Consider the following 24,467-nt stretch of genomic DNA (forward strand, 5'->3'; position numbering starts at 1 on the left):
ACAAGTCTGGATGGCACCTGGCAAAATGCCAAAGGGAGTGGTTTGTGAAGTAACCCCAGCGAGCCTTTAAGTATGGAGATTCGTTATTGGTTGACTGCTGTATCTAGTTTATGTTAATTAGTTAAGCTGTGTGGAATGTATAATTACCTCTGTTGTCCTACAATAAAGGGCTCCCACTCCTGCTGTATCAATGTACACAAGTTGTTCGTCACCCCCCCCCCTTATTTTGCTGCAGCCGGACTGCAGGCACACCACCAAAGTTCAAAGGAACAGAGTAGTTCTTTGAAAGTTCAAGGGAACAGAGTAGTTCTTTGAAAGGATAAAACAATTGGCAAACATTTAGCTAAATTAACAAAAGAAAGATTAGAGATTAGAGAGATTAGACCCAAATCAATAAAATGGGACTTGAAAAAGGAGGTCTCACAGCAGATATCAAGAAAATTCAGAGGATCATTGGGGGAAGGGGAGCGGTTGAACAACTATATGCCAGTATATTGGAAAATGTAGGAGAAACAGACAAATTTAGGGACCCAAATTGAATCAAGTAGAAATAAGTAAATAATATCAGTAACAAGGAAGGAGATTGCAGCAGGACCAAATTCTTATGACCAAGAAAAGCTCAGTTCCTGAAGGAGTCAATGCTGAATTTTACCAGATTCTAAAATAAGCTCTAACACCAGTGTTCCTACAATTATTCTATAACCCACAAGTGGAAGGAACTTGTCTAAACTGTTTTCAAGTCTGGTGCAGCCCTGATTCAAAACCTGACCAGGATAGAATTACAAATAAAAGCAGAAAAATATGAGGTGGACGTCCCTGCCCAGGAGGGAAACCAGGAGTTGAGAGGGATGGAGACAGTGGTGAGTGCAGTGCAGGTCTCCTAAGTGGCATGTGGGGCTGCAGGAGAGCCTGCTCCTGGGCCTTCCTGCTGCTCCTGTAACAGGCACAGGCTGATTAGACCTGTGTCTTGAGGGAAGCACCTGCTGGACTGGGGAGTGTGTGGGGTGTCTGCCTGGTGAGAGCCTTCATTGGGCTCTCATGAAAGAGGAGATCACTCTGGTCAGCAGTTTTTGAGATATAAATGGGACAGAGGGAGGCAAATATGTGCAAAAAGGGTACCATAGTTTCTGAGGGTCCTCATGGTAAGGAGAGTCAGAATTCTTCCTATTTAGCAGACCAGAAGATGAGATCAGGGGATATAGGTTGAAAGAGAGAGCCAGTGGCTGACCTTGGGATTGCTGCCTTGGGCTCACACCAGGTCCTGCAAGGGAGAAGGTGGATGTTGACTTAGGGCAACATTTTCCTCCTGGACCCCACAGGAGGGAGTCCTGACCTTGAGGAAGAGGATCTGGAGGCTGCCCCAGTGCCCCTGGTTCCAGAAGAGCCCTGGCCAGATGAGGATGGGTCCTAAAGGCCAGGCTCCTCTCCCCGTGCCCCCATGACAAGCAGAGTTGCCAGGGTGAGCGGCCAGGACAGATGTGGAACTAGAGGCAGACTTGCTCCTGGTGGTGTTGGTCCCCTCAGGTGAACGTGGGGGCTTCTGCAAGGGGAGCCTTTGGCACTTAAAGAAGTGTCCCTCATGGCTCCAGGAACAGTTGTCCCTTGGCCTATGTAAGGTGGTCACCACGGGGATGGTCTGGATAGTGAGACTGCAAACATCGAGGCCCCTTAGTGCTCTCTCACGCTTCTTGTTCCTCCACTTTGGGAGGAGATGAACATGGCCCCAGAGGCAGTTCCCCCGCCTCTGAAGGAGGAAGCAATGACAGGTGACAGGCGGTGTGCCAGCACATGCTGGTCCTGCAGGTGTGTAGCCTGTGAGCAAATGGGGATAGGTCTTCAGAATCTTGCTTACTGGGCCTGGGACAGGATACTCTGTCCTCCTGGGTCCCTGCGAAGGTGTGAGCTAGTGTTCGTGTCCAGTCTTGTGTCCAGCGGGCGGGGCTAGGTTTGACAGCTAGGAGCTCCTGCAAGGGCGGGAATCCCTCCGCCCATGCCCCGCCCCTGAGCTGTCAGAGCTGTCAGCTGTCCCTCATGGGCCTGGCCAGAGGGAAGGGGAGCTGCCGGGGTGAGAGGCATCTGCAGGAATGACAGCTTTGGAATCATGGCTGGGTTTTTCTGGCTTCCATACCGAGGGAAGACTGGGTACACAGGGTCCCAGTCCCTCCCACCTGCCCTGCTGAAGCCCTCAGCCGGACGCTGGGTGGCGCCCACGCTCTGTTCTCTTCGGATGCCGCCCCCCCCCCCCCACCCCAGTGTTCCCAGCGGAAGTGCAGGAAGACACACAGGCCAGGATACCAAGGCGGCCACCACCTGCACATGCTTCCCAACCAGGAAACTTGCTCCCCAGCAGGTCCTCTTGTGTCTGGCCAGGCCCAAGAGGGACAGCTGACAGCTCCGACAGCTCAGGGGCGGGGCGTGGGCAGAGGATTTTTGCCCTTGCAGGAGCTCCTAGCTGTCAACCCAGCTCCTCCCGCCCTCCCCAGAGTAAGACTGGACAAACACTAGCTCACATTTCACTGGGACACAGGAGGGCAGAGTGTCCTGTCCCAGGCCTAGCGAGCGAGATCCTGGCGATGTCATGCCCACTTGCTCACTGTCTGCACACCTGCAGGACCAGCCCTGACCCTGCACACCGCCTATCTAATGCCCTTGCTTTCCTCTTCAGAAGCCCAGGGAGGCTCTGCCTGCTGCCCCACTCCAGGCTTGGTGGCATGTGGGGTGCTCATATTGGCCCCGCGACAAGGCCAAACTTTCCAGAGAAGAGCCCCCCAAAGAAGCACGGGCATATCCAGGTACCGGAAGCCAGGAACCGCCAGCCAGATACCCGCGTATGTCACCCTAGTCCCCACCTGCTCCACATCCCAAGAGCCGCCCTCCACCTCCCAGCCAGAGTCTACTCAGTTGTCCTGCCGCCCCCTCCCCCGACCTCCACCGAAGTTCAGTCCACTTGCGCAGCCATCCTGCCGCCCCCCTCACCTCCACAGTCCAGTCCACCTGCGCAGCCATCCTGCCTGCCTCTGGGGAGGAGCCGGGGCGCTGCACCAGACCGAGGGCAGGGATCCCCGCCATTGCCCTGACTGTGGACCCTCAAAACCAACATCCACAACCCTTCCCAGATGATCGGGAACCCTCACTGGGTCAGCGGTGGACCAGCGGGATCTGGATCCACAGCGCCAGCGCTCCACACTCCCCCCAGGACCCCCGCACACACCAGGCACAGAGTTCCCTCCCTTATGCCTATTGCATGGACTGTGCGCACGCAAACCTTGCTCGTAAACTCGTCCTTTCCTGGCGTGAGCCTGCCTCGTGTCCCGTGTCAAGGGTTTTCTGCACGTGCCCCGGGTTCTCTACTCAAACCTTCCAAAGCTGGGTCCTGGCAACAGGTCTCTGACATTGCCACATCCCCTGAAGCCGCGTTGGCAGCAGCAGAAGGGCCCTTTGCCATTGCCATTAAAATTACGGAATCCCTCCTTCCCTAATGCTGCCATGGGTACTTTCCAGGGCAAGCTTGGTCCCTCACTCCTGTCCCTGGCCCTGAGTGTCCCACAGGAAGCCTGGTCACAGTGCCCGGGGACTTCCCCACACTGATTGGCCACTCTGGGCTGCCTGGTCCCACGGAACGCTCTCAGGTCACCCTGCCGCCATCCCGGCGACTGCGCATTGGCAGTTGAGAAAAGCGCCTCCTAGGTGATTGTCCCAGGTCCTGCAGACCCTTAGATCCTTTCTGGGAGACCTGGACATCACCCTCACCCTCCGCATGCCTGGTCTCCTGAAGAAGATGCTGCTGTGGGCTGCAGCTTTCACGGATTCCCGCAGCCCAGACCACCCACTCAGCAAACAGATGCCTTGTGTGGCAGGAGCAGGGAGTGGCTCCCTGCCAGCTTCCAGCACCACAGGAACCCTGCCCAGGGAGGACTGTGATCACAGTCCCTGGAGACAGTGGCCAGTGGTGGCTGAGCAAGCGGAGGATCCTGCAGATAGAGAACATCAGAGTGGGCCCCAGGTCCTGGAGGAGCACAGTCTGCCTTTAGGCCCCTGGTGGCCCACAGCAGCCTGCCTGCCTTTGTGCCCAGGCCTGGGGCTCTGCAGGGAAACCTCTGCACCCAGAGCTCCCAAGACAGCTGAGAGCTCCCAGACAACCTATAGAGCTCCTGCACCGAGAGAAACCCCATCAGCAGCTCATACAGCTCTACCCAGGATCTCTGAGCCCTAAAAAGGAGGGCTCCAGACCCATCCAACTGGGAGCCGCCCCTGGGATGTTCTTCATCCCCAGGAATTCCCCCAAAGAAGGCCCAGTGTGAGATGGTGGCAGAAGGCAGGCGGGACAGCCATTGCCCAGGAAGAAATGCTCATCCACGGGGGACACTGGTAGGCCACAGAGATGAAAGTTTCCTCTCCAGCCACACTGCCGAGGGTAACCTCTGATGCTGCCACCATTTCTGGAACTGGCCCGTCTTGTCACCGCTGAGGACCTAGACCAGGATAACGAGAAAGCTCTGTAGTACATCAACTGCCTTCTGATGGGTGAGACCCAGGCCATGCGGGACAGCTGTACCATGGCCCCACAAGCCCATGTGCGGCCCCCCTCTGCATGGGGAGGGGCCAGGCCTCTGTCATCAGTGGGCCTCAGCCAGACCTTTCCCCACCCCCCAGCAGCACCACTATGGTGGCCTCCACCCCAGTGTGGGTGGGCTCTGCTGTCCCCTCCCAGCGACACCTCCCACCTCCAACCTTAGGGGCCACTCTTCCTCAGCCTGCCGATGGCTGCTTTGGCCCTCCTCCCAGGCCCTCTCCCAGCACATGGTCAGGTTGGCCCCACAGCCAGTGGCCCCCTTTGGGGTCAACCCCTTGAACACCACTATGCCTTCACAGCCCCCCGCCATCGAGGCCTCCCTCCACCTTGGGTAGGCGCTTCCTGCCCTCTCCCCAGGGCCCAAAGCCCACCAGGACTCACGGGCCCTCACCTGGAGACACTCCAGCCAGCCGGCTCCAGGGGTGCAAAACACGCCCCACAGGGAAGCAGCCCCTCCCCCTGGAGCCGCCATCCCACCCATCCCTGGGGTTCCTGATGGGAAGAAGCCCAGAGCCCTGAGCTTGGCCAGCTGTCAGCAGTTTGGACACCGGGAGCTCCAGGTCCAGGGGCAGCCCCAATGCCACCCTTGACGGCAGGCCCCCCAACCTTGGGCAGCCCAAACCTTGGGGCTGACAAAGATAGAAAGGCCACTGTGGTGCTCATGCCAGCACCCAGACACATTCAGTGACCTCAATAGCAGCTGGGAGGACAGACTTGTATCTGGCTCTGACATCTCCCATGGAGTCATGAGCATCTGCTCAAAAAGTAGAGGGACCCCCAAAATCAGAGTGCACCAGGGGGCAAGCTTGGGAAATAACAGCTGCACTGCCCCCAGCCAGAGCATCACTACGGCACCAGGAAACACACAGAAAGGGTAAACATGGGCAAGGGAACACTGGGGTTCCTAGTCTGAGTGCCATCCCCCAAAGCCTGCCCACCCAGAAACACCTATGCTCACCTCTGGCGGACAGCACCACCCCCAGAGAGGCTGCCTGTACTTCTTCCTCTGTCCCTGCAACATCAATGGGATCCGTGAGCCCTGACTTGGTCCCCAATCTCATTTTAGCCCTTTAGGGCCATGTGCATTTCCTCCCAAAGAGCAGGGACCCTGAGCAGCAGACAGCAACACGGGGAAAGCTTGGAACAGAACACCTCCAGTGCCCCTAGGCAGAGCACCACCAGGGGGACCAAGGGACAGAAGGCAAAGCACACACAAGGGAATGCACTGGTGTGGCCACAGTCACTGACATCCTCCAAACCCTGCCCACACAGAAATGCTTAAGCTGTCGTGGGGGAACCAGCACCACACCCAGAAAGGCCACCTGTACTTGTCTGTCCCTCCAACATCAAGGGGATCTGGAGCCCAGACTTCTTCCCTGATCTTCTTTCTGCCCTTGGGGCCATGTTCATCTCCCAGAGAGGAGGAACAAGAAGTGGGACACAGGACTAAGGGGCCTCAATGCCCACAGCCCCACTATCCAGACCATCCCCATGGTGACCACCTCACACGGGACAGGACAACTGTGTTCCTAGAGACACGGGGGCCCACTATGTTAAGTGACAAAAGGCCCGCTTCCCTTGCAGAAGCCCCCACATCCACCTGGGGGCACCAACGCCACCAGGAGCAAGTCTGCCTCTAGTTCCACATCTGTCCTGGCCTCCCACTCTGGCCGCTCTGCTTGTCATGGGGGCACGGGGAGAGGAGCCTGGCCTTTAGGACCCATCCTCATCTGGCCAGGGCTCTGCTGGAACCAGGGGCACTGGGGCAGCCTCCAGATCCTCTTCCTCAAGGTCAGGACTCCCTCCTGTGGGGTCCAGGAGGAAAATGCTGCCCTAAGCCAACATCTGCCTTCCCCCTTGCAGGACCTGGTGTGAGCCCTGTTCAGACGCATAACACGGGGCTTGTCCTGACCTCTGTGATCCTGGGGCAAAAGGGAGGCTCGAGACACAGCCTCCCACCCACTTCCTTATTTGGGCTCACTGGTTGGGGTCCTCACCACTCTAGTCACAGGCCCTGGGCCTGGCTCTCTTTGGTTTCCTTGTGGTTTGAAGCTCTTTGCAGCTTTTATATGATCAGGGAAAGTGAAAATTGGCAGGTTTGGGGTGCCAGAGAGTGAGAAGGTATGGAAGGCACACACAGGAAGCAGGCTTTTGGGGAGATGTCTGTTGTCTTGATTAACTGTGTCCACCTTGCGGCCAGAGCAATGGTTTCATTAATGAGGTTCTTGGCATAAAAGTTAGTTAGCGAGATCGAAATAAAACACACAGACTCAGTTACCTTATTTCTATTGCCAGGTCTGAGACGGCTCCCCTCTCCGGTTCCCACCTCTAACCACCCAGCAGGGCAGCAAGGATTACTCAGGGCTAGCAGGAGAGAGAGAGAGAGTGAACATGCCTGGGAGTAGCTTTTTATTGGGGAACAAGAGATTCAGGGGAGAATTCCATCCAATGAAGGTTGAGGGGGGACCGCATTCCAAGGTCAGGGTCAGTGATTGGGCCCCCGGGGTCAGTGGTCAGTCACACCCCTACACAGACGGGTTCTCTCATCAGGAAAGGGCCGGGAAAGTTCTGACACAGCAAGAACGCCTCAGACCCTTAACGGGAGTCACACAATCACGTGTCAGAATGGCTTCCCACAACTGTGGTCAATGCTGAGCCCAAACCATCAGGAAGCTCCCTGGGGAGAATTTTCACTGACTGCTCTGCCTGTAGCTCTCAAGCTGTGAACAAGAAAAAGATGACCCCCTGCTGGAAGATGACATGGAGCAGGTGTGGGGCCGACCCATAGGCATGGCTCCATGAGTGACTATTGTATAGCTGGATATTGGGGTCAAAGTTCAGGAAAGTGAGATGGGATGCCATGTTCCAACCTTTCCCATCTTAAACGATCAAGACACTTCTCGTGGTGCAAGGCATTGGGCACCAAAGGAGAGGCCTCTGCTGGATGACAGCAGAGATGTCCAAGGGGAAGACCGAATGATGGTAACTGCTATAACCCTGATGCCCCCACATCCCAACAGTCCTCCACTCCCCTGAGCTTGGGCTCCATAGACCCTGCCTCCACTCTTGAGGCCACTGGACATCCTATTGCCTCCACCAGAGGATAGTGAGTCTGGCATGCTCTGTCCCTTGAAGACTTGTCAGGGTGCTCAATTTGGCCAGGGCACCCATCCCAGTGGGCAGGGCCATCCCCACTAAGACAACAGCCCATGGGAGCAATCCCAGGGCCAGCTACTGGTCTATCTCACCTGTACCCCCTCTGCTCTTCTGAACACAAAGAATCTTAACTTTCTTAACCACAATGACCCTGAGAAATAGTGGAACCCTTTTTCAGCATCTTTGCCTCCTGCCATCCCACTTACATCTCAAAAACTGCTGACCAGAGTCATCTCCTCTTTCATAAGCCCAGTGGAGGCTCTCGTCCTTCACTAGGCTGATACCTCAAACACTCCCCAGTCCAGCAGGAGCTTCCCTCAACACGAGTATAATCAGCCTGTGCCTGTGCCCCAGGAGCAGGCTCTCCTGCAGCCCCACATGCCACTTAGGAGACCTGCACTGCACTCACCACCGTCTCCATCCCCCACAGTGCCTGGTTCCCATCCTGGGCAGGGACGCCCACCTCACATTGTTCTGCTCATAGTTCTTTGCTTCTTTCCTGGTCAGTTTTGAATTGGGTCCTACTGGACTTGGAGACGGAGTTTAGACATGTTCCTTCCACCTTTAGACTATGGAGTAGTTTGGGGAGCACTAGAGGTCATTTCTTCTCCTAGGATCTGATAACATTCAGCATTGACCCAATTGGACCTGAGCAATCGTCGTCCTAAGAATTTGGTCCTGCGAGCTCCTTACTCGTTACATTATTTGAATGATTATATCTTCTTCATTCAATTTGGGCCCCTAAATTTGTCTCTTTCTCCTAGATTTTCCAACATACTGGCATATAGTCATTCAAAATGCTCCCTCATGAGGGCTGTGGTTGTGGCTCAGTGGAAAAGCTCTCACCTAGCGTGTGTGAGGCACCGGGTTTGATCCTCAGCACCACTAAAAACAAAGTGAAGGTATTGTGTCCACCTACAACCAAGAAATATATACATAAAATGCTCCCTAAAGATCCTTTGAGTTTCCTTGGTATCTGTTGTAAAACCTCCTTTTTCAAGTCTAATTTTATAGATTTCAGTCTAATCTCCATTTCTTTTGGTAATTTAGCTAAAGGTATGTCACCTTTGTTTTATGCTTTCAAAGGACTACTCTTTGTTCCCTTGAACTTTGGTGGTGCTCCTCTACTTTCTATTTCATTTATTTCTTTCCTGATATTGACTATTTTTTTCCTCTTCTGATTTTGGATTTTGTTTGTTTTTCATATGACATCATTAGGCAATTTATTGAGGTCTATGTCTTTTTTAGGTACAAGTTTCTGCCAACTTTCCTCAAGCACTGAAAGAACAGAGGTGCCTTCCTGCGTGGGGTTTCTGGATTTCACGGGTTCTGTTATGTTGTGTTTCCATATTCTCATGATTCTGGGGATTTTTCACTTTTTGGATGCTGTGTTGCATAATCTACAAGTGTTTGTGAGGTTTTCGTAGGTTCTTCTGTTCTTGATTTCTAGTTTCATTTCATTATGATTGGAAAGGATACAAGAAATTATATATATGTTATATATATATTGCATTTCTAAACACTTGCTTTATGGTCTATGCATGATCCACCTTGGGGAACATTCCTGTGCTGATGAGTGGAATGTGTATGCCCAGCTGTTGCATGGCATATTCTGTAGACCTCTGTCGAGTCCACTTGCCCTATAGTGGCACTTAACTCTGACATTCTCTTGTTGATTGTTCATCTGGAAGATCTACCTATTAGTGAGAGGAGGGCTCTGAAATCATTCAGTTTTATTGTGCTGGGGCCTGTGGTTTCCTTTTGTCTAAGCTTGTTTGATAAAGTTGGGTGCTACAGCATGGGGGTGCAGGTGCATGTATGAGAGACATTGGTGGGGCTGGGGTTGTGGCTTAGTCTTAAAACACTTGCCTAGCATGTGTGAGGCACCAGGTTCAATTCTAAGCATCACATAAATATAAATGAATAAAATAAAGGCATTATTTCATCTACAAGAAAAAAATATATATATTTAAAAGAGACACATGTGATATCTTCTTCTGTTGTTTCCCTTGATGAACACAGATGACCTTGTTTGTCTCTTGTGCCTGGTTTTGGCTTCAAGTATGTTTGTCAGATATAAGCATAATGACCTCTTCCTGAGTTCACACTCCATTTGTTTGGAATATTATTTTCTATCTTTCCATTTTCATACTTGCTTTCCTTTGCAGGTGAGGGGAGTTTCTTGTGGGCAGTGTATTTTTGGGTCTTTTTTAAAAAAAATCCAAACTCTCCTTCTGTATCTTTGAATTGAAGAACAAAGACCAATGTGCCCAGGTTTATTCCAAAAGGTGTGGCATTTTTCTAATCTTTTCATTGACTTTTTTTTTTGGTTGTTTTGAGCATCCCATGATCACTTCTTCCTGTTTTATTCAACTCAGATATTTCAAGGTTTTCTGAATTGATAGTGTGTGACCCTCTCATTTCTCAGTTGTGTACCCACTGTCCTGGTGACTCTTGTTCCTTCCTCTTCTGAGTGAAGGATTCCTTTAAGTAGCCTGTCCAGCTGGTTTAGTGCCATGAATTCTGTTAGGTTCTTCTCATCTTAGAAGGTCTTGATTCTCTCCCAGTTCTGAAAGCTCTACCTTGCTGGGTGCAGTAGTCTGGGCTGGCACCTCTGTTCTTTCAGTGCTTGAAAAACACCACTCCTGCTCACAACCTGCGTGGGGAGGGAGGAGGTAAACTCTGGAGTGTGGGCTGGCTGGAAATAAAGGCTAGGGAAGTCAGATTAAGAACTAAATACAGAAGATGCAGGAAAATATTTAAAACAGGGGCCTGATGGGTGGAAGAGACATGATGGGTCTGATCCTAACAAAGAGAAAAGCCTGCAAATGCTTTCTTTACAGTGAAACCCACCAAAGGGATTCATTGAGGAGCTTATTCAGAAAAACAAGATTAGATTGGAGGAAAAAGTTGGGGCTTGGCAGGTTACGCCCATCTCTGGGTGGCTGGATTTGAACCTAGGGCTGTGAGCTAAGGCAGGGTGCCAGCAGGATCTGGGCTTTGTTGAACCAGGGAATTTCACCCAGGAGTTCCCAGAAAGGCAGCCTCCCTGCCTTATGATGGCTCAAACAATCCATATTCATACATGGCTTCCAACATTCTCCCTTACTTTTTATATGCAAGTGGTTTGTGGTTATTTGAAATTCCAGGATCCTTGTTCTGAGGGTACAACAACCTATTATTATGACAAAAAAAATAGTAATAAACACCTTGTTCCAATAATATACCATGCAGAATGTTTCAGCATATTTCCAGGACTAAAGTCATTGAATTCATAAGTATTTGTTCAGCTAGAGATGGAGCATCCATGAGATCAATCTCGCTTTTCTATTCTTAGTTGTAGATAGACATAATACCTTTATTTTTTACTTATTTTATATGGTGCTGAGAATTGAAGCCAGTGCCTCACACGTGCCAGATGAGTGTACTACCACTGAGCCACAACCCCAGCCCCTAATATCCTGGATGTGATGATGTAACTCCATAAGCTCCAAGCTATTATTATTGCTATACAAAATGCCCATTAGATGATTTTTGACCTTTTCCTAATCCCATTGGGAAGCATATTTGGCTGCAGTAAGGACAGACATACTTATAGCCAGCATGACATCTAAGCCCTTGTTCAAATTTGAGAGCAGAAAGTTCATTTCCTATATTTATGACAGTAGCTTTCAAAGCATTAATTTGGTCTCAATCTTTTCGTCAATATTCTCCTAATTGTGCAGAACTTTGGAAGTATTTTGAGCCAAATTATTAAGAAAATGAGCTGTGTTAAATGGCATTTCTTACAAGTTCATGATATCTATCACCTTTTCTCCTTACTCTTACATTTCTGGTAATTAAAGTATAAGGATATTGAACACAGGCTTGTAGGCCATAATAGGAACCCTCAATGCAATTTCTGTCTATAAAGTCAGACATAGGGCCATCTGTACAATGGAGAAAATCTGAGGTCGCAATTAATTGCCAGAGATGTTTTTGAATACCACTCTCACTGAAAGTTAGAATATTACCAATGAAACCTCCAGGGATTATGGCATCTGGACTTAGCTGTCTTTTATCAATTCTTGGAGACAAATCCAAAATATATCCACCATTTCTAGAGACTTCATGTTGTCCTGGCAAGACATTTTCACATTCCATCCATTTAGTAGAGGTTCCAAATTCTATTGCAGAATGGTTAGGGCAGTAAGGTCTTAGTGGGTGTTCCATGGGAATGACTGGCTTGTTATGGGAAAGTCCCATTTTAATAACTGTCCAGACATTTGATCTTAAGTCCCAAGGGACAGTAGTATTGGCTGGTCTAGGTGCCCCCCATGCTGTCTTTTCCTCAAAGTTACTTTTCTACAGCCACCATGTTCATTATGGGATTGACATATAGGTGGATTCCCACTGTAGCCAATGTAATTAAATTAAAGTCATGTGAATAGGTACAGTGTGTTTATCTGTGAAACCTCCATCATATGAGTATCATTAGTCAGTGCTGGGATGGGTTCTCTAGTCCACACAGCTGGATGTACTAAGGGTGGATCTGGGAAATAGGCCCTGTAAGTTTCCCCATGGACTCCACCCACCTGACAACTCTACAGAGCCAGCATAGCCACAAACATGTGGTTGGAGTCTAATTATCTTCTTGTAGTTAAGTTATCTGCTCAGCCTGAAGGGTCAGTCCTTCAGTTGTCTCCACCATGACAGGTTGGGTTTTCTGAAAATATAAAAGCAGAGCCTCTGCCCTATATTATTGCTGAATGTGGCTTATTCTATTACTCCACAAGCCACTCAGCAGTAGTGAGACTTTTTTTTTAAGAGAGAGAGATAATTTTTTAATATTTATTTTTTAGTTTTTGGTGGACACAACATCTTTTATTTTTATTTTTTATTTTTATGTGGTGCTGAGGATCAAACCCAGCTCTGTGGGAAGCCGTTCTTGCACGTGATTTGAATCTTTCCATTTTTAACTCCTGGTACTGTAGAATTAGAAAAGGAGGTTATTAATGAAGAAGCATGGTCAAATCAGAAACAGTTTGCGTTTTTAAAGGGTAAATTTTCCTTTTTTTTTTTTTGGTGTGGTAAACTCTGTAGGATCACAGCAGGTGGCCCCACATCCTGTGGGATCCCAGTGTGAGTACAAACATAGCTCTGGTTTGTTGGGTTTGTCTTTACAACCAGGCAGTAGCCTATCATTTCTGGCCAAATCACTGTTAAAATATCTCCTTGAGGTTTATCTCCAGAAGGCTGAAAAGTTTCCCTACAAGGCACTGCAGAGTTTGAGCTCTTCCCTCCTCCTTCCAGTTTCCTCAAAAACAGAGACTGCAGCTGAGAAGGGGAGGGGAGGGGAAAATGCAGGAGGCTGAGGGTGCTTTTTGTAGTCTTTAAAATCAGAAAGTGAGGCAGAATACAAACATTTTATACTACTACAAGGAGGATGAAGACAATTTCTTAACCACAAGATAAACCACCACAAGGTAAATGTTCCCATGGGAATTTTGTTTGGTCTTTTGGCCGGAGAATTAATATGAGAAACTGATGTGATTCCATTTTTGAAAAACCAGCCTCTACCTCAGAGCAGGGCCTATTCAAAGAGGGGGGTGACCCTTGTTCTTGGAAAACCCACAGAGCCTTCCTAGGCACATACCCACCCTGTTGAGTTGTTTGTCTGTAAATAACAGGAGAGATCTGCAGCGCCAGGGTCCTCCCTGAATCAGCAATGCTAGTTCCTGGAAAGACCAAAGAATGTTTGAGGCCTAAGACTTGACCATGATGACCCAAGCAACAACCAATCAGCATGAGACAGGGAAGATACCTGGATTGCCAGGTGACCCTCCAGTATTCTTGGTAATTGATAATATGTTAGGAAACGGCATAGTTTAGCAGTATATCCCTTGCAGCTTAAACAAATCAGTTCAAATGTATCCACCTCTTGAACTAATCAATCCTCCTTAACAAACTTGTTCCTGCCAATGAATGTACTAATCAATGCTAAGAGTTGTTGATTTTTCCGCAGTATGGGATGAGTTGCTGTGTGATGTTGTGACACATAGAGTATCCCCCCAAAACTTATAAATCTTCACTGAACAAAGAACCAGGACTCACTCCTCAGGACTGCTGTGTCGGGAAGGGTTGTGAGTCCAGGCTTGAGCTTGCAATAAAGACTCTGTGTGATTACATCGGATTCGGCTCCTGGAGGTCTATTGGGGTCCCACGAATCTGGGCTGTTTAACTAAAATTGTTAGGAAAAGGTATAATGGCAGCCACACCCCCAAAACTCCAACATGGTGCCTGAGAAGCTTCTCTTCCTGCCTTTCTCTTTCTCGATCGTGCCAATTCTCCCTTCGGCACCAATTCTCCCTCCAGTGCCAATATTTAAACCCTGCTAGCGGGAAACTTTAGCCCCAATAGGAACTAATTTCGTGGGCCCCAGAACCAACATCTGGAAGAACTGAACAATAGGAGAATGAGTGACCCGTCATTCTCCTAAGCCCTGCCACCTCTCCTTAGATCTATATAAGCCCACAGCCTTTTGTAATAAAGTGGAACTCCTCCAGTGACTTGCCTCGAGTTGGTTCTTCTTTCATTGGTGCTGTGACTCGGATAGACAGGTGAGCTCATTTTAACAGAGCCTTGTCTCCGGCTCCGCGGAGACTTCTCGCCCACGTCCACCCTTTCAGACGCTGGCTCCTTACACCCACCACTGATGGGGCTTAGGTAAGTTCCCCTCCCAGGCTCGTCACCCGTCACCCTCTTCGGGCTATAGCAGGAACTTCGACTGTGATCATCCGGCACACTTCTGACTCCCGATAGAAGAGAGAGACCCCACCCCACTAAGGTCTTTACGGCCGCAGTGGACTCTCTGATGACCCGCTTTCCTTTGGGGTGTGAGGCTTCTGAGTTCAGGTGAGAGACCCCTGTTTCTTCCTTCTCCTTCTCTTGTAACCAGTAAATCCTAGTACTAGGTTCTTCGTGGGCTTCGGCTTTTGCCTCTGGCTTTTTGCCTCCGGAGAGTTGCAGTTCGGGTGACAACCCTCACTGCCTCTCGTTTCCTGGATCTTCCTAGAGTCCCGCGATCCCCAAGGTCCTAAAAGGGCCCTTGCTGATCGTTTTCCGGCCCAAAGGTTCTCTCTTTCTCTCTCTCTGCCTCTCTCTGTCTTTCTGTGAACATGGGCACCTCCTCCTCCATACCTGAAACCTCGCCCCTCAAATGTTTAATAAAAAATCTGACCACACTCTCCCTCACACCAGACATCAAGCCCAAACTTCTGATCAAATTCTGTACCCAAGATTGGCCTACATATCCTCTGGATAATGGCAATCATTGGCCTCCAGAAGGCTCATTAGATCCAAATCTTCTCGGGGACCTTTTTAACTACTGCCAGCGTCTGAAAAGGTGGAGGGAGATTCCCTGTGTTGAAGGTTTTAGCCTTCTCTCATAGCACCCTGCTCTATGCTCCTCCTGTTCTCCCTCTCAAGTCCTCTTGCTTGCAAACCCCTCTCTTCCCCTACTTCCACTCCTGACCTTGCGGACTCTTCCTCATTTGACCCGGCAGACGAACCCCCACCTTATCCCTCAGCCCCACCTGTTCCTCCTCTCCCACCAACCCCTCCTCTTCCTCCACCTGATTCTGCAGATCCTCAGCCTTCCGTTTCATCCCCCTCCCCTCCCCCCTCTTCCACTGCTGCCTCCACCTCCTCCTCTGAGGAGACATCCCCTTCCTCTCCCTCCCCTTCCTGTCCACTGCTGACCACTTCCTTCAGTCCTCCTGTTACCAGGTCTAAGGGACCCCTTCCTGCTCCCATGATGATTGCACCCCTTCGTGAGGTTGCTGGTCCCGAGGGTGTTATCAGAGTGCATGTGCCCTTCTCCATGTCGGATCTCACTCAGCTAGAGAGGAAGTTAGGCTCATTCACCACTGACCCCACCACTTACATTCGGGAGTTTCAATGGGTCCTGCAAGCCTATAGCCTCACTCATCACGACATTTACATGCTCCTGGCCAATACACTTCTCCCTGAGGAAAGGCGACGGGTCTGGGAATTGGCCCAGGCCCACACTGATGAAAATCATAGGACCAATCCCAACCACCCTACGGGCCCACATGCTGTCCCGGAGCAGGATCCTCTATGGGATTACAACACCCCTGGAGGCTTACAGTCTCGTGACCTTTTTGCATCCTGCCTCTTGGCAGGCCTGAAGAAGGCCGCCTGCAAGGCCATTATTTTTCAAAAGGTGCAGGAGGTCATTCAGAAGAAGGAAGAAACACCTTCAGAATTCCTGGATAGATTAACCAAGGCCCTCCAACAGTACAAACCTCCACCCAGAAACCCTTGACGTTCGCCATGTCTTAATGACATATTTCCTGGCTCAAAGCTACCCTGACATTAAAGCCCAACTTAAGAAGCTTGAACAGGGCCCTGCTACTCCTCAGACCGAAATCCTCGTGGTTGCTTTCAAGGTTTTCCATGGTAGGGAGGACAAAAGCGAATGCCACAGGCAGAAGGCCGAAATCGCCAAATTCCAAATGTTGGCCCAGGTCATTCAGGGAAGGTCATCACCACGCCGTCCTAATAAGACGCACCCTAGAGCTTGCTTCAAATGTGGTAAGGAGGGACATTGGGCCAGGGATCGTCCTTCGCCGAGGACACCCTCCACCCCCTGCCCAAAATGCCACCAAAGGGGACATTGGGGGTCAGATTGCCCAACAACCTGGAGGGGAGGCTGGTGAGCTGCCCCACAACCCCAGCCTCTCCTAGGCTTGGCAGAGGAGGATTGACGGAGCCCTGGGCCTTCCCTCCTGACTATTACCATCAAGAAGCAAGAGCCCAGGGTCACCTTTCTGGTGGATGGACGCTTCATTACCTTCCTCTTGGATACTGGTGCCACTTTTCGGTCTTGAGGGAGTATTGGGGTCCTACCACGCCCTCGAAAACTCCTATTGTCGGGGTAGGAGGTAAACAGATTTTCCCTCGGAACCCCCACCCCCCTTATCATGTTATGTGCAGGGATCCCTTTTATCCTTCACATACTCCTTTCTCGTTATGACCCATTGCCCCATTCCCCTTCTGGGAAGGGACATACTCTCACTATTGAAGGTCACCATTCACATATCACCCCCCACCTCCCCCACCTCTCATTTCCTCATGATGATCCTAGGGACAGACACACCTCCATCATGCACTCTCCCACGCCTATCTAAACCAGTTAACCCCGAGGTTTGGGACACGACTACGCCCTCTGTGGCTAAATGCAGTCCTATTCAGATTGTTTCACAAGGACCTCTCTCACGAGATTTGTCTTTGCCTCTCTTGTTTCATCTCCACTGGGAACTTTGGAATATCAAGACTGGCTTCTTCCAGACCCAGACTCCTCTTCAAACACTCCTCCCTTAACACCTGGGAGTTTGGTCTATTATAATACCCTGGAGGAAAAAGGGCCTCTTGCCCCAAAATGGGAAGGCCCCTATCCGGTCATTCTCTGTACTCCCACCGCCGCCAAACTCTCCTTACCAGACAACCGTCTTACCCCCTGGATTCACATTTCTAGGTTGAAGCCATACCTTCAAGAGGTCTCATCTACTGACGACAGGACCATCCCAGAGGAACTCCAAGAGTCACCTCCTAAACCTCCCCTTTACTCCTGCTCTCCACATCCATCTCATCCCTTTAGGTTGAGGCTCACACAGTGTTCCCCAGAGCCCAATTCCTCTTAAAGAAGGCACAATGAGCTCTCCCAAAACTCTAATTCTCTTTCTTTGCTTATTTTCTGTGCTCTGTTGGGCCTGATCTCCACCTTCCTCTCCTACTATGTACAAACTCACCCTTCAGGAACGATACTTAGAACATGGCATGCAGAAGGTCCGCAGTTGATGCAAACACTTGCTTCCTCCACAACTGCACCTCTGTGTCCCTAATAATGTCACCTTCCAAAACCCTTTCCCCAGATTCCTGGAATTGGCCTTTTGTTTGCTTCCTTTTTGATCAGACTGAAGATTATTGCCGCTAGTGGCCAGAGGTATATAATGGGTGTCCTTACTGGTCATGTAAGATTCACTATGAGGATCATTCATATAAAGCCTCTAATCAAGGTAAACTTTTCACAAGGCATGGCCCACATGGTATACCAGGAGGGTGGAATACACTAGACACACCTGACCCCAAGGCCAAATATTGGGGTTATGTTGAAATTGCTGTCTATGCTCAACAATTTGCAGCCAAACCCACAGGATGGATGACTGTTTCCTGCTCCCTGATAACGCCACCAGAGGCAACCATCCAAGTAGTCCAGCATATCAGGGAATCAGAATCAAAACTTCGAGATCTTATCCATAGCCCATCCAAAGGGGATGCAGAGCCTTCAATCCCCTCAAGCACCCCTACCACATGGCTTAATTTGCTGCATCAAATCCTTCGATTATTAAACTCCACAACTCTTTCTGTGCCCACTTCTCATTGATTCCTCTGTGCTTCACTTAGTCATCCACTTCTAGCAGCAGTCCCATTAGCAGCAGGAAATATTTCAGCAAAAACCTATAATTTCTCTAAGAAAGGACAACCCCTTACATGTGGCACGCATCCCACTGTGGGAAAGTTATTCGACCAATGCTTCATTCCCTTTCATCTGTTTCCACCTGTCAACAATGAATCCTTTACCCATTTGTTCCTTGAGCTATAGCACCCCATCAAGCCCTGCGTTTATGCAACCTGGACATTTCCTCTGGTGTAATGGGTCTTTAAGTACCTCAACGACCAATGTCTCTGGCACCTGTTTCTTGATTACTGTAGTTCCTCAGCTGTCTTTTTATACTCCCACTGAATTCTGACAATTGGCCCTACCTTCCCGCACCCGTAGGGCAGTCTTTCTGCCTGTTCTTGTAGGCCTCACTTTAACAACCTCAGTGGCGAGTCTTGGACTCGCTGGTGGAGCTATAGGTCATGCTCTATGGGCATCCAATCACCTTCAACAAAAACTGCAGGAAGTGCTCGATACCACTGCTGAATCTCTGGGCTCCTTGCAGCGGCAGGTTACTTCATTGGCACAGGTGGCTTTACAGAACCGAAGGGCAGTTGATCTCTTCACTGCAGAAAAAGGGGGTACATGCCTGTTCCTCAGAGAGGAATGTTGCTACTATGTTAATGAGTCTGGGCTAATAGAAAAGAATGTTGTTAAATTGCAGGAATTATCGACCCAATTGTTCAAACCCACCTCCCCTAATCCCATAGCGGGGTTCTTCCAATCCTCTCTCTCCACGTACTTGCTACCTTTCTTGGGGCCCCTTATTGGGATGCTCCTTTTTTGTTCTCTCTTTCCCTGCATAACAAAGTTCCTTCAAACCCAATCACAGAAAAGTTCTTATCAAACTCTCAGTCAGCTTCTGCTTAGGCACTACCATCCTCTGATGACCGATGAGCCCCCAACATCTTCAGGAGAACAGCTTACTCAGTGCCAAAGCTTACCAGGCACAATGGGAAACAACGGACATCGGACAGTGGGAGACAATGAGCCCGGAAGACCTCTTGGTCTGCCATCCTGGATTTCTGAGCCTTTATGTCCTTTTAAGCCTCCTCCTGGCCCTTGGCCTCATCTTTGTCAGTCCCCCAACATGGAACTTCTGCCAAAAACTGACCTTTGCTTTAATTTTTATCTTCATCCTGTTTCTGTTTGCTCTGATCTTCTTCAGGTGCTGGTGACACCATGTCAAGGCAATGCTTCCAATACTTCCTAGAGTCTCTGTTACAAGACCAGTGGCTGATACCAACAATCTCCTCCATCCAGGACTGGTTCCATGCCACCGACGACTTGTAGCTTCAAGGAACTTTTATAGACTTCACCCCTACCAAAGTAGCTGTGTATAGCCACTGGGTTTTATTTCTGGTTGCCATGGTATCCCCAGATCTGCCCCCTGAACATTCTCCACTTCCCCTTTCTAGGTTCCACGCAGCCCCTGCACAGCAGGAAGCAGCCAGATCTGACCAACGACATCCCAGTTCCTAAGAAAACAAAAAGGGAGGAATGTTAGGAAAAGGTATAATGGTAGCCACACCCCAAAAACCCCAACATGGCACCTGAGGAGCTTCTCTTCCTGCCTTTCTCTTTCCCGCTGGTGCCAATATTCAAACCCCGCTAGCGGGAAACCTTAGCTCCAATAGGAACTAATTTCGTGGGCCCCGGAACCAACATCTGGAAGAACTTACCAATAAACAAATGACCCGTCATTCTCCTAAGCCCTGCCACCTCTCCTTAGATCGATATAAGCCCACAGCCTTTTGTAATAAATTGGAACTTCTCCGGTGACTTGTCTCACGTCGGTTCTTCTTTCAAGAATCTCTAAGGCATTTGGATCACCAATCATACAATTTGGGGCTTGGTATAAACTGGAGAATATTTCATCAGGTCCTTGCCAGTTCTGACTAAAATTCAAAGTTCTCTTCCCTTAGTAGGCATCTCTTTTCAGGCCCTTTTAGCATATACACTTCCCTGCAAGTAAGTTTGTAAATCAAAATTTAGTGGTTGCTCTAAATTAGCAAATTGTCCTGCTTGGGACAGCATACTTCCAAGATAATATTTATTCCATGCAATCAATTAGTCTCTATCTGTTCAGAGCAATATTTTATCCAATTTGATTTCCATAACAAATATTCACCCCCAAAAGGTGGGCTCTAGCCAGTGTAAGCCAATCATTAGGTGGCAGAGCCCCATTACTCAGTGATTCTAAGAAACTTCCCACAAATGGGGAGTTTGGTCTGTAAACAGAGCAAGCAGATTTTAACTCTTTCAATATTTTAAAATGTATAAGTGAAAGTGCCCTTATTCATTGCTCAGGATTCTGGGATCTAGTTGCTTAAAAATAGGATATAACCTAAATCCAATTACAGCCTCTCCTGCTGCTTCAGCAGTGCAAATATTTATAGCCTTTGTGACACTGAATTTCAGTTGTGCCTGAGGCATTGGGTGAAGTACTGGAGCCAGAGCTGTGGCAGGAACATTCATACTTAAATTATGAAGGTATAGTAGGGACAGATGAGACTAGACACCAAAGAATTATCAGGAAGCAGATTTATTTGGCTGTATCTAGGTTCAGAGGAAAAAGCTTTCCCTGTAATCAGTCAATCCCCCTGAACCCTAAGTTCAGGCAGTTTCAGAACTTCATACCCTGTATGTAAGGGGGGGGCTCAGAAGTTCACAACCTACACAAGTTCACCCCAAAGCAGCTTTTTCTTTCACTATTCTGGGCAAGTTAACCCTTCAAGGACAGTGCCTGAAAGGGGGAGAGCTTATTCTTCCCTTTCTTCCTCCACCCTTCTTGCTGTTACCATTGGAGCCCAATTACTAACATTTTATCTTATCTTTGAAGTGTAAATATCTCTGTGAAGCTCTGGCCAAGAATCTTTCTTTCTTATCACACTTTGCATTTGCAAACACACTTCCTGCTTGAAAACTTTCACAAACTATTATATATTGTTACAATACTAGATAATCCATAAATTGTGAAAAACTAGTAAAGGGGTGTTCAGCATCTGGAGCGCTGGTCTCTTTCAGGCCTTTTGCCAAGTAAGATAGAGAAACAGGAAGTAGGAAGCTTAACTATATTGAACTCTTCTGTAGAGATTCTTTTGCTGATAGTCCCAAGATCAATTATGGTGTGGATTTCTACAAAAGCTGAATTAAGATTTTCTGTGAAGGAGGGGGTGCCACTACAAAGATTACTAGTTAGTTCACCTTCTTTTGGCTCAAAATCTTCCCTGAATTCCTGCTCAGGTTTCCTTCCCCAAGCCCCCCAAATTCAAGTTCTTCCACTATTTCCTGCATTGTGCTCTTTGAGCTACTGATCAATCTTCTGCAGAACATATTGCACTATCTCCATCTGAATCCAAACAAGTTTATATCCAAGTCCACATCCTCTCTTCATTTTTAATTGTGCACCTGGGCATATCAGCTGAATTGCAGCCAGCATGCAACTCTCTGCTAAGTCTTTTCCAAATATACAAATCCAGCAATTCCTTTTTAAAGAAAGAAAGCCTAAGTAGAACAAACTGATTATAAATTTCCCATTCTTAATGTCTAGCTATCTTAAAGATTCCTCCCTCCTTGCTCTCTCTCAACTGATGAACATGTCTGGGAGGGCCAGACACCCACCTGATGTTTTTCCTTCTGAATTACTCTGGAGGGTCCCTCTTTCAGGCTCCAATTCCTGCTCATGACCTGTGGCGGGAGGGAGCAGGTAACAGTTGGAGGTGTGGGCCAGCTGGAAATAAAGGCTAGGAAAGTAAAATTAAGAAATAAACACAGAAGTCTAGGAAAGTAAAATTAAGAAATAAACACAGAAGTCTAGGAAAGTAAAATTAAGAATTAAACACAGAAGTCTAGGAAAGTAAAATTAAGAAATAAACACAGAAGGTGCAGGAAAATATTTGAAGCAGAGTTTTGACAGGTGGAAGAGCTCTAATGGGTTTGATTCTAACAAGAGAAAAGCCCAAAAGTGCTTTAGTTATAGTAAAAAAAGGGGGGGGGAGTTTCGTGAGGAGTTTATTCAGAAAAACAGGATAAGAATGGGAAACGCAAGTTGTCTGGGGCTTGGCAGGTTACATCTATCTCTGGGTGGCTGCATTTGAACCCAGGGCTGTGAGCTAAGGTAGAGGGCCAGCATGATCTGGGCTTTCACAAACCAGGGAATTTCATCCAGATTTCCCAGAAAAGCAGCCTCCCTCTCTTATAATGGCTCAAAAAAATCCATAGTTCGTACATAACTTCCAATATATCCCTCCTGGCTCTCCTGGTCTTGAGAGTGTCTGATGAGAAATCTGTTGTTTGCACATGACTTTGCCTTTCAGTGTGACCTGTGCTCCTCTCCTGCAGCAAGTGTCTTGTCCTTTCTGCAATGGAAGTATCAGTGGTGGAGACATTCTTTTGTGTTCATTGTTATTTGGGGTCCTTGATGCATCTCAAACATGCATGACCATGTATTGCCTCAGGTTTAACAAATGTTATTTTATAATTTCTCCAAATATGTGTTCTCTGCCCTCAGCCAGTAGCTTTTCTCTGTGACATGCCTGGTATTCAGATGTTTGGCCATTTAATGGTGTCCTTGAGGTCTCTTATGTTCCCTAGGTTCTTTCCTATTTTGTCCTCATTGCTGTCTGAAGGTACCAGTTTGGCAAAGCTGTCCTCAAGCACTGACATTCTGTCTCCTGCTTGATCTGGACTGCCATTGAGTCTTTCAACAGAGGTTTAATGTGACATGTTTAGCTTCTCCTTCCCAAGGTTTATAATTGGCTCTTTTTCAAAATCTCTCTCTCTAGGTTCAAGTGTTCATTCATGTTCTGCCTTAAACCCCTTCATTCTTTCAACTGTTACATTGATGTTTTTAAAAAATTGTTCTTTGCATAGTTTGTCTGGCACTTTGAAATCTTTGGCATCAGTGCCAAGAAAACTATAGATTGTAGGAAGTGCCTGTTGCTTTGTTTTGTGAAACGCCTTGTGTTTTTGTTGAAATTTGAACTTCCAATAAGATGGATGTCTCTTCTGCCTTTTTTTTTTTTTAAAGCCAGGGATAAATCCAGAGGAGCTTAAACACAGAGCCACATCCCCGGCAATTTTTCTTGTTTTCATTTTGACACAAGCTATCACTAAATTCCTCAGGGCATGACTGAGTTACTGAGGGTAGCTTTGAACTTGTGATCCTCCTGCCTCAGCTTTCTGATCTGCTGGGATTAAAGGCATGCACTACCCTGCCTCGCTCTCTCTCCCACTTGTATTGATCCACTCTTATAAGCAGCCTGATCTTGGTGCTGTAGGCTGGGGGTGGTTTGGTGTGTGGTGTTGAGTTTCACTCTAGATCATTCCATTGCCTCTTTTCCCTGGAGCATCTCTAGCTGTGACTAGTGAGGACTGACTCTGGGCATTGAGTTCCACAGTGTGAAGGACCCAAGTTCTCTGTTTGTCAAGAGAGTGGGGACCTTCTGGTAATCCAGTGGTGTGAGGTACACAGAAGGGCCTGTGACTGTGCTCTTTGTACTTCCTCTTGCAATGGGAAGGGAAGCTCCCAGCAGCATGGGACTGTCCTTGTGCTCTGTTGCCACTGGCTGCATTCCTTGAAATCAGTGTTGATAATGGCTATTCCTGTTGTGGTTAGGGACCTGGGACTGTGATCATGTGAAACAGAAGAGAAGAACCACAGATGCAAGGCTGAGCTGAAAACAAACCGAGCATGAGACATCTATGTCCCAGAGGCCAGGCCTCTCTGAAAAGGACAAGCTGTAACAGTGTGACTTAACCTGACTGGAACAAATGGCACTTGAAGAGGACATTGTCACTGAATGCCTTACTCAGGACTGGGCCAGGGACTGATTTACCTGACCCATTAGATCCATATAAACTCCAAGACAATAGCCACTCTGTGGCAACCCTCTTGGGACCCCACCAATGAAGGAGATCTGCTTGCTTTCTATTATTTTCATAAGTTCTGACACTTTGCCTTCATCCTCCCACTATTTGTGTCTGTGAAATTCATTTATTGAAGTCACAGGTCAAAGAACCCACTCACTTCCATGGTGTGTGTTATAAAAATGACTGTAGACCAAACATGTCAGGAAACTAGACTAATGTGGGAAATGGTATTATCTACTGCCCAGCTCTGCATCATGGATACCCAAGAGTTGGGGTGCAATTGAGCTCTTATGAGATTGCACAGGGGAGACCCTATCAAACCTCACAAAGAAGGGTTCATTTTCCATGTTGAAAATATGA

The sequence above is a fragment of the Urocitellus parryii genome, chromosome 3 (assembly GCF_045843805.1).
Source record: "Urocitellus parryii isolate mUroPar1 chromosome 3, mUroPar1.hap1, whole genome shotgun sequence".
Taxonomy (NCBI): Eukaryota; Metazoa; Chordata; class Mammalia; order Rodentia; family Sciuridae; genus Urocitellus; species Urocitellus parryii.